A 14285-nucleotide genomic window follows, 5' to 3' on the forward strand; every position below is an offset into this window, starting at 1 on the left:
CTGGCCCTCCTTTCTGTCCTCCTGCGGAGGAAGATCTCAAGTGAAGACGTCTGCTTTCACGCGTGTCCATGATTCTCAAATGGTGTAGTGGGGTTTCCTGGGTTAGGAAAAGGAGGGGACTCCTTTTGCCTGGAAAAAAAGCCTGTTTCTCACACATCCTCCTCCCATCCCTTCCTCTCTCCCTCCTTCCCTCCCTGCAGTTTGGAGGGGGCAGCCTAAGGGTGGGGGAAATTGGGGAAAGAAAAAAGAAAAAGCCATTCATTAAAGAGAAGCTCGAGGCAAAGTCAAACGCTCCGACTTGACCGGAGAGCTTTCTGCATTTGAATGGAGCGATTGAACGAGGCCCTGCCGAATGAATCGTCCGGACCTCCCCTCCCCCGCTCCTGGCAAAGGTCAGTCCAGGGGACTTAGGAAGGAGCGCTGGAGAAGGAACGGGGGTGGGGGTGGGGGTGGGGGCGGGAACAACAGACAATAGCCGCTGCCTGCCTGCCTGCCTGCCCGCCCGCCGGGCTGAGGCCTGAGGGCTGAGGGCCACGCTGGCTCCTGCAACACAATCCCTTCCAGGAAACTGCTGTGATGACTATTTGGCAGTGAATGATCAAATCTGAACTCTCTTGGCCTATTTCTGCAAAAGGCCCGAGTCTCAGCTACGACAGATTCTCTGGATTTCTTGGCACATGGACTGACCCGCACCCTCCCATCCTGTCAGATCCTCCTTTGTACACACACCTCCACTGGAAGGGTTCTTTGGCCTCGTCCAGAAAACGAACAAGCAAGAACAAACACACAAACAGACTGAATTGATGTGTTGGTATTTGTTGGAAAGAAACATGCTCCTCTCACACACCTGAGGGCAGGAAGCGAAGGCAGGTTCTCAGCGGGGGGGGGGGGACGGGGAACCTGAACCGAGGTCGGTCAGCGGTCCCCCCCCAACCTCTCTCCCAGGTCACGTGGGCCTCCCCTCCCCGCCTCTCTCTACGCCCCCCTGCCCTGGTTCTGATATTTCACTTGGGAAACTTCTCTAGGCCGACCGAGATGCCAGCTTGCTGTCCTGCTGCTTCATGTCCATCTCTACCAGCCGTGCCCAAAAGGCACGTGAAATCATGGACAGCAAATAGCGCCCCCAGAGCTGTGTGTGTGTGTGTGTGTGTGTGTGCGTGTGCGTGTGCGTGTGCGTGTGCGTGTGCGCGCGCGCGCCAATTTTCCAGGAAGCGGTGAGGGAGCAAAGGGAGGGCTGGGTGAAGGAATCCTGGGTGCCTGTCATTGCACACCCCGCAGAGCACCATTTATTTCCTTCTCCATGTCTGAAAGACACTTAGTCCTCATTTCAGCAACTTGATGGTGATTCCCCTTCTAAATACGTGACAAAACCTATGAAGTACTGGACTCATTGAATCTGTAACTGCTAACAGGGCCCAAGGAGTTTTCAATCGATGGCAGGAAAAGAAATGATCCTGAACATAAAACTGCCAAGAATTCCTATAGATGGAGTTATCATGGACCGACTTCTGGTGATACGTGCCATGGGGGCTCCCAATTGACAAACCGGAATGGGATAGGTAGACCCAGTCATCCCATGTTTTACCTCAAGCTGGAGAAGCAGAGAATATCATCTAAAAGCCTACCTTCATGGCGTCTCAGTGCTCAGGGCTCTTCCTTCTCGGGGATCTCGTGTTCTGTAGGGATAATTCACGTGCTGGGGCAGTAGGTTCCCAATATCAGCTTGTGAAATGGATTAAATGATGTCTTCCTTTTAAAAAGATAAAGATTATTTGGAAAAGTTATTAATAGTGAACACATGATGTTATCCTCTCTGATCTATAAACTAGAGTTGACCGTTGAACAACCAACATGGAGGGTTACGGGTGCCGAGCCCACGCACTGTGAAAATCCATGGATAACTTCACAGTCAGGGCCCTGTATCTGCGCTTCCACCTCCGGGGACTCAGCAACCACAGATCCTGCAGTGCCATAGTGCACGGCTATGGAAAACATCCACCTATGAGTCACACACACACACGCACACACGCACATGCACAGGTTTCAACTTTGTTGTGTTAATTCTTGTGGCCACTCATCCTTGACATGTGCGTGCATACCTATTTGAACAGTAATGTAACAGGTAACCCCCATCACTTGTGTTCTACTTTTTTACTGACCATTGAAACTTAGTTCCTGATTGACCCTAGGGTTTGTAATTATGTTTACAACTTCATAAAAATAGAAAGTCCCTCACTGATCGACAGCGAGTGTATGAAAGGAAAATTGACCCATTCTGACTCAGGGCAACTTTTCCTGGTTTTGAAAGACACACACCCATTCGGTAGTGCTTACGTATGTCCAAGTACTGATCCACTGAAGTGGGGTTGCTTTCTTTCTTGGTACCAAACTTTGCATTCTCAAAATACTTCACCATCTACCTATTTATGCTGTAGATTGGTAGTAATAGACAATCTCCAAACGTCTGAACCTTGTCTCAATCGTGGGGCTCACACATTCTTTATAGAGTCAGTATATTCCCAGCATTCATTTCTTGATGTGAACTAGGTGAGGAATTTGCCATTGTGACGTTAGAATTGGCACCTCCTTGGTGTGAGGACACCAAGGGATAAGGCACCACTGAAGAATGTCCTTCCTTCACCATGCTGAGACTATTTTATTCAGTGTGAATCCTCTCATGTCCTACAAGTGCTGGCTCCATGGCGAATGGGATTCTCCCATGCATTGCATCGGATTTCTTCTACAGCGGTGATTATGTGGTCTGGCCCAAGACGACGGCCTGCTGTCCTCCTAGTAAAGCTTGTGCTGCCTTCCCTACCGCGTCAGGGATGCATCCCACTCTGAGCTGTCTGTGTGTGCTGAGGCTGGAGCGCCAACTGAAGGTTCTTCCACCGTGGTTCCAGGCTTAGGGTTTCTCCCCACATGATTTTCCTCGGCTTAAAGAGGGTAATTTCTGGCTGAAGGCTCTACCTCACTGATCTCAGACACAGGGTTTCTGCTGTGTGTGACTTCCCTGGTGTTTATAAGGACGAGTGCACTGGGTAATGTCTTACAAGATGTGTCAGGAAAACTACTTTCTCAGGGGAGTCTGCGGTGGGCATTACCTGCCCTTCTCCCCTAGTGGCCAGGCTTCTCTCCACACTGACTCGAATGAGCCTGGAGCCCACCTGGATTCAGGACTCTGGGAAATCCTCTTGCATCCTCCTCATCTCTCCTCCTGCTCCAGCTGTGAAAGCACATCTGATTGGTGCAGCCGATAACTTGTTTCGTGGGAAACATGGACCTGGATTTGGAGCCCTGCGTTGGAACCTGCGTGTGGTCTTCAGGTTCACGTCAGGAGGAGGAGCGAGGCGAACGAACGTTAAAGAGCAGCACCACGGGGAAGGGCGTCCTGAGCACGGGGAAGTACTCCCAGCCCTTCCCCAGAGCAGGAGGGACGCTGACTTTGGGCTCAGGTATTCAGGAACTGTCTGCTGATGCTCAGGCCCCAGACCAGAAACAGACTGTGAAATCCTTTGTTTTTCTAACGAGGGTGAATCCATTGTTCCATAGTGGATCGAACATTATTTTCAGAAAAACATATTCAATAACATCAGCTCCCTCGGAAGGCCAACCACCCCCCACCCCACCCCCCAACCCCACCCCCCCATCCTCATGAACTCTCTTTTAAAGGGAAAATGTCTGCTATGATGACGACTGTTGTGCCACACTCTGCCACGGTTTCAAGAGCAGAGGAGCTGGTTAGGAACTACCTATCACGTTGATCCATCCACTGGATGCAGGCGTGCCATGAGGTGAGTGTCCTGCACTGTTCTGAGTGTTAGATATGGAGCAGAAAGGAAGACGTGTGATTGTGGCCAGAAATTGTCCATCCTGGTGGGATCCTGAAAAAAAAAAAAAAAATTAAAAAGAAAGAAAGAAAGAAAGAAGCACATCCCCTTCAGGCAGATGTGGATGCTCTGTAAGTGTATAGGCATCGGCGTGGTGGGGGGCAGAATACGCAAAGCTCCTCTGGGTAATCTTTTATCAGATAAATGGCTGTGGACAGACTCACCCATGGACACCAGATAACTGAGGTCCTCCAGCAGCACAGCTCTAGACAGCGTCCCCTGGAATTTGCTCATCAGGGCGCACTCTTCCTGGGTGAAGGTCGCACACACCCTTGAGACTCACTGATATTTAAAGACATGGTGGATATTCTGGCTCGGCCTGCGCCATCCCCACAATGTCCAAAGGTGACGGTCGAGATGACAAAACTGGAGAAAGACAGGTGTGTCTATCGCAAGCTCAGACACTGTTTGAGGTGCAGTTGACTATTCCCTTGGGTTGACTTGACACGTGCCTTTCAGATGCATCACGGAGATACGCACACTCCTGACTCAGGGTGACCTCATCGCAAGGGGATATGACATGAGGGGTGTTGAGCAATAACCCGGACCTTACACACGCACACGCACACACACACACCCCCCCCACACCCCCCCACACCCCCCCCACACACACACAAAAGAGGTTCGCGGGAGTAAAAGGTTAACGTTACCTCTGTTGACACCCACGACTGTACCTAGTTGTCACGAGACAGGAAGCTCAACTATACATTTAACCCTTATCTGTTCCTGTGCTTTCTTGCAGAAAATCCTCCTGCGCTTCTTTCGCCTCGTGGAAGCGCTTGCTCTTCCCCATAGGTAGCCACCGTGGAACCAGCTGCTGCTGATCCAAGAATTTGGAGGATTTCCGGAAATGATCAGTGATCCCGAGACAGACTCTCCCTTCCGTGATCAAAGCGACTCGGGGAGCTGTCTCTCGCCCCCCCCCCCCCCCGCCCCCACATCCCCACCCCCCACCCCCACCCCGCACACCGCCTTCTCCCTTGTGTACAAGCTATGTCTTTTCATTAAAACGTTTTGCCTTGTTAGCCTTAGAGTCTTGTGGAAGCGATCTTCATTTCTATGGTACTGCTGTGCAAGAATCTGGAAAGGGCCCGGTAACGGGTATGTCTGTAGCTCCCTCCTAGAGCTGGCCTGTGTCTACGTACGGATCCGAGTGCCACAGTTAACTTGTGAAAGAGCTCTCTTGAACTGGCTTAGAAGGAAGCACTCCCGAATTCAGTCCACTAGAAAGGGACCCGCCCGAAGGTTTTTGCAAGTTCACGTGATCTAGGATGAACCCTTCAGCCGAGATATAGCCAAGGTCAAGGGATGGGTTTTATGAAACTAGGCAGGTCTTTAGCGTGATCAGCATTCGAGGTCAACCTTTTCTTCTATCTACGTCGACCCCAAATCCAATAAGTTCACGGGAGTGAACCGAATTCGTCAGCAAGAAAAAGAACTTGGGGGGTGATGGCTGACGTCGTCTAAAGTCTCAGGAGATGTTCACGGGTCATCTCATCGTCATGGGATTTAGAACAAGTGATTTCGATAGCTCTAGGTGGAGGAACTCCTTAAGAAAGGTTATGTGTTGTGGTATGTATGTCTACTTAAAAAGAGTTTCTCCCAGACCTTTGGGGTCACTTTAGAAACTTTAGAGTTGGCGTAAGTGGAATGATGGGGAATTCGTGGAACGTCTAGATCGTTTCCAAAGATAACCTATGGAAACGTTCTTGGCTCAACAAGTCTCAGTGGACCTACTTCTGTCTCTTTATTACAGAAGGAACTGTAAAACTAAAACTAACTGTAAAACTAAAGATGTTTCGATGTATGACTCCACACCTCTGGCATCACTTTGGGGGAAAGAAATTTTGAAAAAGTGACGCTGTGTGAAAATGTATGCTTCTAGACATGATGGAATGGAATCATCCATTTGCCGGTCCAGAAACACTGGTGTCACGGACCCCGTTCACCGTGGCTTCCTAGTTCCTGTTCATGACCGATTCAGGTTTCTAAGGGTTCTGAATTCTGATTGTCTTTTTCTTGTTTTCTTCTCCATTCTTGTCTCAAAGAACTTTACGTTCCAGAAATATATTTTACTTACCAAATCACAGATTGTCCGTTTGTTACAAAAACTTTTAGGTTGAGAGATTTTCTCTTTCTTTCTTTCTTTCTTTCTTTTTCTTTCTTTCTTTCTTTCTTTCTTTCTTTCTTTCTTTCTTTCTTTCTTTCTTTCTTTCTTTCTCTTTTTCTCTTTCTTTCTTTCTTTCTTTTCTCTTTCTTTCTTTCTTTCTTTCTTTCTTTCTTTCTTTCTTTCTTTCTTTCTTTCTTTCTTTCTTTCTTTTCTTTTCTTCTCTTCTCTTCTCTCTCTCTCTCTCTCTCTCTCTCTCTCTCTCTCTCTCTTTCTTTCTTTCTTCCCCCAAGTCTGTGCATTGTGTTTCTTTCACTTTGTTCTGTTCCTAGGTACTAAGGATTTCTTTTTAATGTCATTAGCTTAAATAAGGGGCTTTGCATTTTTTGGCGAAAGCACCAGAAAAATATTTTCTCATTAAGGGTCGGAATGTTGTTTGCCGGTGATGAGGCTCTCCTTCTGCCAGATGACTGACGATTGGATGGAGGAATATAGTACACATGAGTATGTTCACGAACACATACTGACGTTTCAGAGGACCTTAAATTAAAAACAGAGACCCTGGGCTTTCCTGGTGGCGCAGTGGTTGAGAATCTGCCTGCTGATGCAGGGGACACGGGTTCGGGCCCTGGTCTGGGAAGATCCCACATGTCGCGGAGCAACTAGGCCCGTGAGCCACAATTACTGAGCCTGCGCGTCTGGAGCCTGTGCTCTGCAACAAGAGAGGCCGCGATAGTGAAGAGGCCCGCGTACCGTGATGAAGAGTGGCCCCCGCTTGCCGCAACTGGAGAAGGCCCTTGCACAGAAACGAAGACCCAACACAGCCAAGAATAAAAATTTTTTAAAAATTAAAAAAAAAACACCAGAGACCCCCCTCGCCTCCCCCCTCCCCGCCCTGTAAAATTCATCTGAAGTGGAGAAAAAAACCTTGCTAAAAATCCTTTTCCTTTTCATTCGATCAACATGGTGCATGGATTTCCTAGCAGAAACTTAAGCGAGGTGCATGTTCATCGTTCAGCAGAATTCTAATTTTCTAGTTCTAAGGAAAACTGCTAAAACGAATGAGGATAACACCTTCCCATGCAATCCTTAGGGAAAGCTCCCACCCAATTGAGTGAAAGGAAACTTGGTTTGGAAACAAACGAGTCTTCATTTGGCGACCTTTGGTAGAAATGAGGTGAGGGAGGGAGGGAGGGAGGGAGGGAAGGAGGGGGAGAGAGAGAGAGAGAGAGAGAGAGAGAGAGAGAGAGAGAGAGAGAGAGAGAGAGAGGGAGAGAGGTGTCTCACTTTCCATGGTTCCAGTGTGTACACATTTCAATGACTAGGTGAAATCGCACCAAGAGCCTAACTACGTGTTTCGAATGTCAGTTTCCACAATTGATGAACGGTAGCTGCGTGAAGTCCAAAGTTTGCTGCTGCCTGTTCAGTCTGCAATGACTCCACAAATAACAAACGTGCGTGCCCCGTGTCCAGTGACCGATCCTCTTTCAGAGCCTGTCGGTGATTGCCTGGTGTGTATGTGTCTGTTTTCCGGGTCACACGCAGTGTGTCGTGGTGTTGTCCCCAGCCCCGGTCTCCCCCGTCCGTGGAAAATAAAAAGAAAGAATTGCCCGAGGACGACGAAAGTGCGGCTAAGAAACCCAAAATGATGACACTGGAAGTCCACTTGGATGGGGTTAGGAGACACCTGAGCATGCCTAGGACAACACTGTCACCGTGTGAGAGACCAGCGCAAGGAGAGCTGAAGAATACAAAGAAGAAAAAGGAGGAGGGGGGAGGGGGGAGGGGGGGGGAGGACAGGCTGAAGATGTCTCCAGGCGATGACGTTGGTGAAAACGTTCCCATTCAGAAAAGCACTTCGAGAGATAGTTCTGGACCCACAGAGCACAAAGGGTTATCGTGTTGGAGGCTGATCTTCAGTTAGGGGAACAACAAACAAACAAACAGAAAAACAAACAAAAAATAGGACTGCTTATCCAGAGGTAGAAAAGATACCACGCCAAGAAGGCGAGCACTGTTGAAAACTGCTGTTCCTAGGATTTTACAAAATGAATCAGATGCTTTCATGTCGATGCTTTCCATGACAGTCCACTAAATAAATCGTAGTTTGGCTCTTTTTATATTCTCTACCTTTTAAATGGTGAGTGAGTAAGAGAGTTTTTAAATGTTTTGATACGATTTTTTATTTTTCCCCCCCTTTTGGTACGATTTTTGAATGTCGTGGGACAACGGTATTTTTCCCCCGTGGAGGTGAACAAGATTGCTTTTTTGAGCTTCAGCTTTCAGGGTCATTTTAGGGTCCTGAACTGCCCTGCCCAGTGAGCCCTGTGTGTCGTTGTGCCCCTTTAGAAGTGCTGGTGCTTGATGACATCATGATATCGAAATCTTGATTGTTGACTTACAAAACCACTGTTGGGAGTTTGTTTGTTGCCTTAATCTCCCTTACCTATTGCACTCACGTGACTGTCCACTCTTTGTCTCTCTGTTTCTCTCTCTCTCCCTCTCTCTCCCTCTCTCTCCCTCTCTCTCCCTCTCTCTCCCTCTCTCTCTCTCTCTCTCTCTCTCTCTCTCTCTCTCTCTCTCCTCATAGATATACACGTACGGACACAGAGAGCGCTAACAGTGTGTCCGTACCTATAGCTACATAGGTGTGGGTGTTGATACAGATAGACATGTTACATGTCTTCTTCACCCCCTCCGTGGGCACTTAGTGGAGTTACTGGGTCGCATGGTAGTTTTGTGTGCAGTGTTTTGAGGGACTTCCGTACTGTTTTCCATACTGCTGTCTTTTGTCGGAGAGCCATTCTGTCACCCGCCAGGTGACATCTCTGAGTCCTCCAGCATGCCACGGTGGTGGTGGTCTCTCTCAGCTTGAAAAATACGTGTTCGATCAGGAGCCACTTTTTCTGCCTTTACGAACTTGCTGTCGCAACTCCAGATCCTGGGCCTGTCCGAATATCTTTGTCAAGAGAAATGCGTGCGCTTCTTTGGTTCCCCATTTATTTTTCTTAACTAAAAAAATGTTTTGTGTTTCATTTTTGTTTGTTTTGTTGTTGTGTTTCCGTTTTGCTTTGTTTTTTTTACTAAAAAAAGTTGTTTTCTTTCCTTTCTTTTTTTTTTTTTCTCCTAATTAATGAACATGTTCTGTTCGGGCCTCCTGCCCACTTTTCTCACTGGGTTGCTTGTTTTCTGGAGGCTGAATTGTGTGAGGCCTCGGTCTGTTTTGGATAGGCTCCCCTTACGGGATATGCTTGGGCTTGTCCTAGGCCTTTATAGGTCCATGTATACGTGCGCCACGAGCATAGGTAATACGTGTATGTATGTTATCCGTGCGTGCTTTTTCCTTTGTTTTCAAGGCCAGAGTAGTTCTACAGCTTGACTTCTTTGCTGGTATGGTTTGGTGTGGTCTTGGTGGGACTACGGTTGGTTGTCGATACTTACCGCACTCCACACACACACACCCCCACCCCCACGCACACGCACCCGCTCGCGCTCAGAGTGTTGCATTGTGTAGATGTACCGGAACTCAGCTTCTTTAGTGGATGGCTATGGACTCCACCCTCGCCCCCTGCCCCCCCACCCCCACCCGCCCGCATTCCCCCAACCCCCGCCTGCCTCACCCCCCCCCCCCCCCCCGCCCGTGGTTGTGGTCAGTCCATTTTGAAATCCATGTTCTCGTGACCGCAAGTGCATTTCCCCCCCACCCACGCACCCATGTGTTGTCTTTGGACTTTGTCGCCGTCTAGGCACAGATAGATGTTTATTTCCACTTGTGTGGGGGTCAGAGTGTATCCTTCCTTTCCTTTCTAGCTTCTGGGCTTTGCGTGTCTGCTTCCGAAAGACCTCCTCCGTTCGAGAAAGGATGCATTCCTGCGTTGTTCTCTGAGCGCTGGCCTGGTTTCGGTTTGCCAGTCCCCGCCTTCCCTTCCTCCCTCCCTCCCTCCGTCCGGGCAGCCGGGGATCTTGCTCGTGCCCCTCTGGGCAGCCCGTGCCAGCCTCCCCGGGCACCGCCGGCGTCTCCGTGGGATTTCCCCCCGCCCAGGAATCGCGTGGGGAGCGCGTCTCCTCCGAGGCAGCCTCCCGGCGACATCTTCCCGGCTTCCCCCGCCCCCCCACCCCGTCTGCTGCCGGGGTCGCGCCGTGTCGTGCCGACCCGGGGGCTAGCTCCGAGACGGACGCCTCGGGGCCGCGCCAGACGCCCGCCGCCTCGCCCCGGGCTGAGCTCGGGCGTTTGGGCGGCCCGGCGGCGCTGCAGCGTCCTCGGTGGCCGGCCGGCGACCGGGATCCGGCCCGGGGACGTTGGAGCCGGTTGTCAGGAGCCACCTGGCGGCCGCTTTTATATTGTCCCTTGTCTCTGGAGCTCCGGCGACCTTCGTGAGGGCTGTGACTCGGCCGCCGGGCCCGAGGCAGATTTCCGGGAGCCAGGCGACGCTGGTGGCGACTGTCCCGGTGGCGCCCAGGCGTGGGCGCCTCCTGCTGTCGCTTGAGATTGGGCGTGCAGGTCTGTGAGGGTGGGACCGTCGCCGCGCTCTCGAGCCGGTTTGAGGGGCCGCCTGGCTTGGTCGACCAGCATCCGCCCGCGCCCCTCCGGCCGCGGGGACCGACCCGGCCATCCGACCCGACCTGGGCCGGGCCGCCGCGGTGGGAAGGGAGAGGGTCTTTCGCGCCCTCCGGAGCGCCTGTGGATGGGCGGTCGGGCCTTCTCCTGGCTCACCCTTCGGAGTGTTCGTTCCCCGACCCCCTCCCTCCCCGGGTCCCCACAGCGCCCCGCTCCGGAGGTGGGGACCGGCCCGGGCCCGTGCGTTTAGGCCGGTGGAGGGCGCGCGTGGGTCCCGGTGGTCGGATTCTTTCTGACCGATGTTTTTCCGAGTCGGACTCCAGAGGTGGGGACCGGCCTGGGCCGCGAGGGGTGACCCGGAGAGACCGGCAAGGGCCAACACGGGTGCGGTCCCTCGTGGGCTCCGGTCGCCTGGGAGGCGCCTCCCTGGGAAAATGTTTTCAAGTCCCCCTGGGTCCGGGGACGTGGACGGACCGGGCCCTGCTCGCGCGGGTGGCCGGGGAGGGCGCACCCGGCCCTTCAGCGTGCCCACGTGGGTTCCCGGTCGGCGGACGCGACTTTTTCTCACCCTGCCCCGCCCCCTCCTCCACCGCGAGTCCCCGCCGGGGGGTGGGGACCGGCCCGAGCCTTACTGGGTGGCCCGGATAGGGCGGCCTGGGCCCGGGCGCGGTCCCTCGTGGGGCCCGCTCGTCGGAGGCGGCCGAGTGGGATATTTCTTTTTCTCTAACCAAGTCCTCGCCCGGAGACTCGGAGGGACCGGTACCTGCCCGCGCGGGCGAACTGGGGAGGGCGACCCCGGCCCGCTCGCTGCCTCTCCCACGTTTTCCCGCCCCTCCCGCCCCGCCCCGCCCCGCCCCGCCCCGCCCCCACTTTGCCACCACGCTCCTCGGGTCGACCAGATGGCCCCGAGAGCTCCGGGACTGGTGTGGATGGGGAAGTGTTGGGGACAGGTGGCGGGACCGAGGTCCCGGGGACCACCCCTGCGATTCGTGGATGGGCCCCGCTGCCGGGCGTCGTGATTTTTTTCGCCCGAAATGGGCCTTTTTTGCCACCAGGTAGGTGCTGACACGGTCTTCCTTGGCGTCTGTCGCTGAGGACTTGGGGACTCCGGACGCATGCAGGGCTCTGGGCTTGGGACTGCCGCCTGGCACCCGAACCGGCCCTTGCCGCTTGAGCCGCCCGCCTGGGCCTGCGCGCCGGCTCTCGTGTGTGCGCCCGGCTGACCCGGCCCGCGGTGCCGCCTCCGGTCTCTGGCTCACCCGAGGGCGGCGGGGCGAGGTGGCGCGTGGGTCTTCCACCCCGTGTGACTCCCACCCCCCGCCGCAGGCACCCGGTGGTGGCTGAGACGGCCCCACCCCGCAGGCTCCGTGCCACGTGTCAGGCGTTCTCCTGGCGGGGTCGTCGGCCAGTGTTGCCTGAGAGAAAGAAAAGGAGGTGGTAGGGGGGGGGCTGGGGCTGCGGCTGCCGGTGAGGCTGAAGCAGGCTCCTCGGATGATGGTCCTCACCGTGCCCCTCCCCTTCGGGGCTTTCTGGCCCCTGGCTCGCTGGATTGACTGATCGATGTGGTGATGTCGCGCTCTCCTGGGCCGGACCTAAGTCGCGCTAGACGAGGGACGGACGTTCCTGGCGAACGGGACCGCTCTTCTCGTTCTGTCCGCGGGCCCCTCGCCTCTCTTTTCACACCCTCCCGGCCTGTCGAGGGGTGTGGGGGAAGGCAGGGGTGGTGGTCTCCGGCCCTGACCCTCGGTCTCCCGCCCCCTGCCTCATGGCGCGGGCGGGTCCGTGGTCCTCGGACGCAGCAGACACTCTCGCTTCGCCTCCTTGGCGTGTGCCTCGCGAGCGGTCCTCCCCGCGTCGTTGGGGGGGGCCGTCCCGCCGCTGCGCTGCGCGCCCCTGCTGGCGCGTGAGCGTGCCTTGCTTGGCCGTCGGTGGTGCCCCTGGAGCGCTCCAGGTTGTCCCTCAGGTGCCCGAGGCCGAGCGGTGGTGTCGTTCCCTTTTCCCAGCGTGCTCCTCGGGTCCCCACCGCGGTGGTGTGTCCCCTGAGTGGCTCTCTTGGGGGGGGGTCGAGACGGTAAGGGAGGCGTGCCTCTGTTTCCCCCCCTCGGTGGGGGGCCGGGTGCCGCCTCGTCGCGGTCGTCCCCCAACGGCTGTGCTGTTGGGGGGATCGTGTTGGGCCGGGGGGCGGCTGAGGTTGTGCCCCCGGCTGTGGCCGCGAGCGCTCCTGTGGGCCGTGTGCTTACCCATACCGCAGACCCCCCCCACCCCGCCCATTCGTGGACTGGGCGGCTTGTGGAGCGCCTCCGCGGGCCCAAAGGGGAGACGATGGGTGGGGGATGATGCACCCTCGGTGAGAAAGCCTTCTCTAGCGATCCGAGAGGGAGCCTTGGGGTACCGGACCCCCCAGCCGCTGCCCCTCCCAAGCGTGCAGTCGCCATGGTGGCGACTGCCAGAGCACGTGGGCAGAGCCCCTCGCCTTCGCGGGAGGGCTTGCGCCGGCCCCGCGGTGGGGCCGTGCGCCGCTCTTTGCCTACCGCGGCCCGCGCCTCCCCCCTCTGAGTCGGGGGAGGGTCCCGCCAGGCCGGCGTCCGGCGCGGGGCCGCGTGTGCGCGTGTGCGTGCGCGTGCGGTGACCCCCGTGGCGAGCTCAAAGGGGCGGGGACGCCCGGGCGTCCCGACTCCCCTGTCCCGCAGCCACGAGGAGCCCGTCGCGCCTGCCCTCGCCGCGAGTCGCAGCCGGCGGCGGTGTGTGGGCGCGGTGCGGGTCGCCTCGCTCGGGAGCGTTTCCCTGGGGCGCGAGCCCCGGCGGTCGGACTTGGATGAAGGCGGATCTGGCGAGGACGGAGGGGCTGAGTTTGGGTGGACGGGTCCCTCCGTGGCACGCGGGGGAGACCGTCACACGCGGGCCCTGGCGGCGGGGCCGGGTCGTGGGGAGGCTCCAGGGTGGCTGGGGCCGGCCGGCGTCTCAGGCGTCGTGGGACCGCCCTCGTGTGTGTGGCGGTGGGACCCCGCGCTTGTTTTCCTGGTGGCCCGGTCGTGCCTCGGCCCTTCCTTTCCCTGGGCAGCGCCCCGCGCCTCTGCCCCGCGGCCCTCGCCGTGTGTGCGTGCCGCCCCCTCCCCGTCGCCGCCGGCCCTCCCCCGCCCCCACCCCATGACCCCCTTCCCCACACGTCCCCTTCCCCGTCTGGGACCGAGCCGGCCTCGCCCTCGTGAGGGTGTCGCCCCCCCCGGCCGCCTCGGCCGGCGGCGTCCCCGGGTGGAGTGCTCACGGTTCCTGAGGCGGGGAAGTCGGGCGCGGCGGAGGTGTGTGTGGGGTGGGGGCCGCGGGGCGGCCGGTGTGCGCGCGGGAGAGTGTTCTCGCGGGCCGGCCGCGGCTCGTGGGTGTTTGGCGGTGGTGGTCGCGAGCCCCGCGAGCGGGGCCCCTGGGGGGGCCCGTGGAAGGCCAGTCGGCGTCCTGGGTGCCGCGGGACCGCCCCTGCGCTGGAGGCCTCTGGCGGTGAGACCCCGTGTCGTGCCCCGGCGGCCGACTCGCGTCCGGGCCCTTAGGCCCGGCCCCCGGGCCCCCTCGCGGCGGCGCGCGGCCGCCCCCTCCCGCCACGGCTTCTGTGACGTCGCCGCCGCCTCTGTGCGACGGCGGCCGAGCCAGCCGCGCCTCGTCGGCCCTCTCTCCCGTCCGTCCACCCGGCCTCGTCCGTCGCGTCTCTGCCGACCCCCGGGCCGCGTCCCGGTGTGTT

The sequence above is a fragment of the Eschrichtius robustus genome, unplaced genomic scaffold (genome assembly GCF_028021215.1).
Source record: "Eschrichtius robustus isolate mEscRob2 unplaced genomic scaffold, mEscRob2.pri scaffold_451, whole genome shotgun sequence".
NCBI lineage: Eukaryota > Metazoa > Chordata > Mammalia > Artiodactyla > Eschrichtiidae > Eschrichtius > Eschrichtius robustus.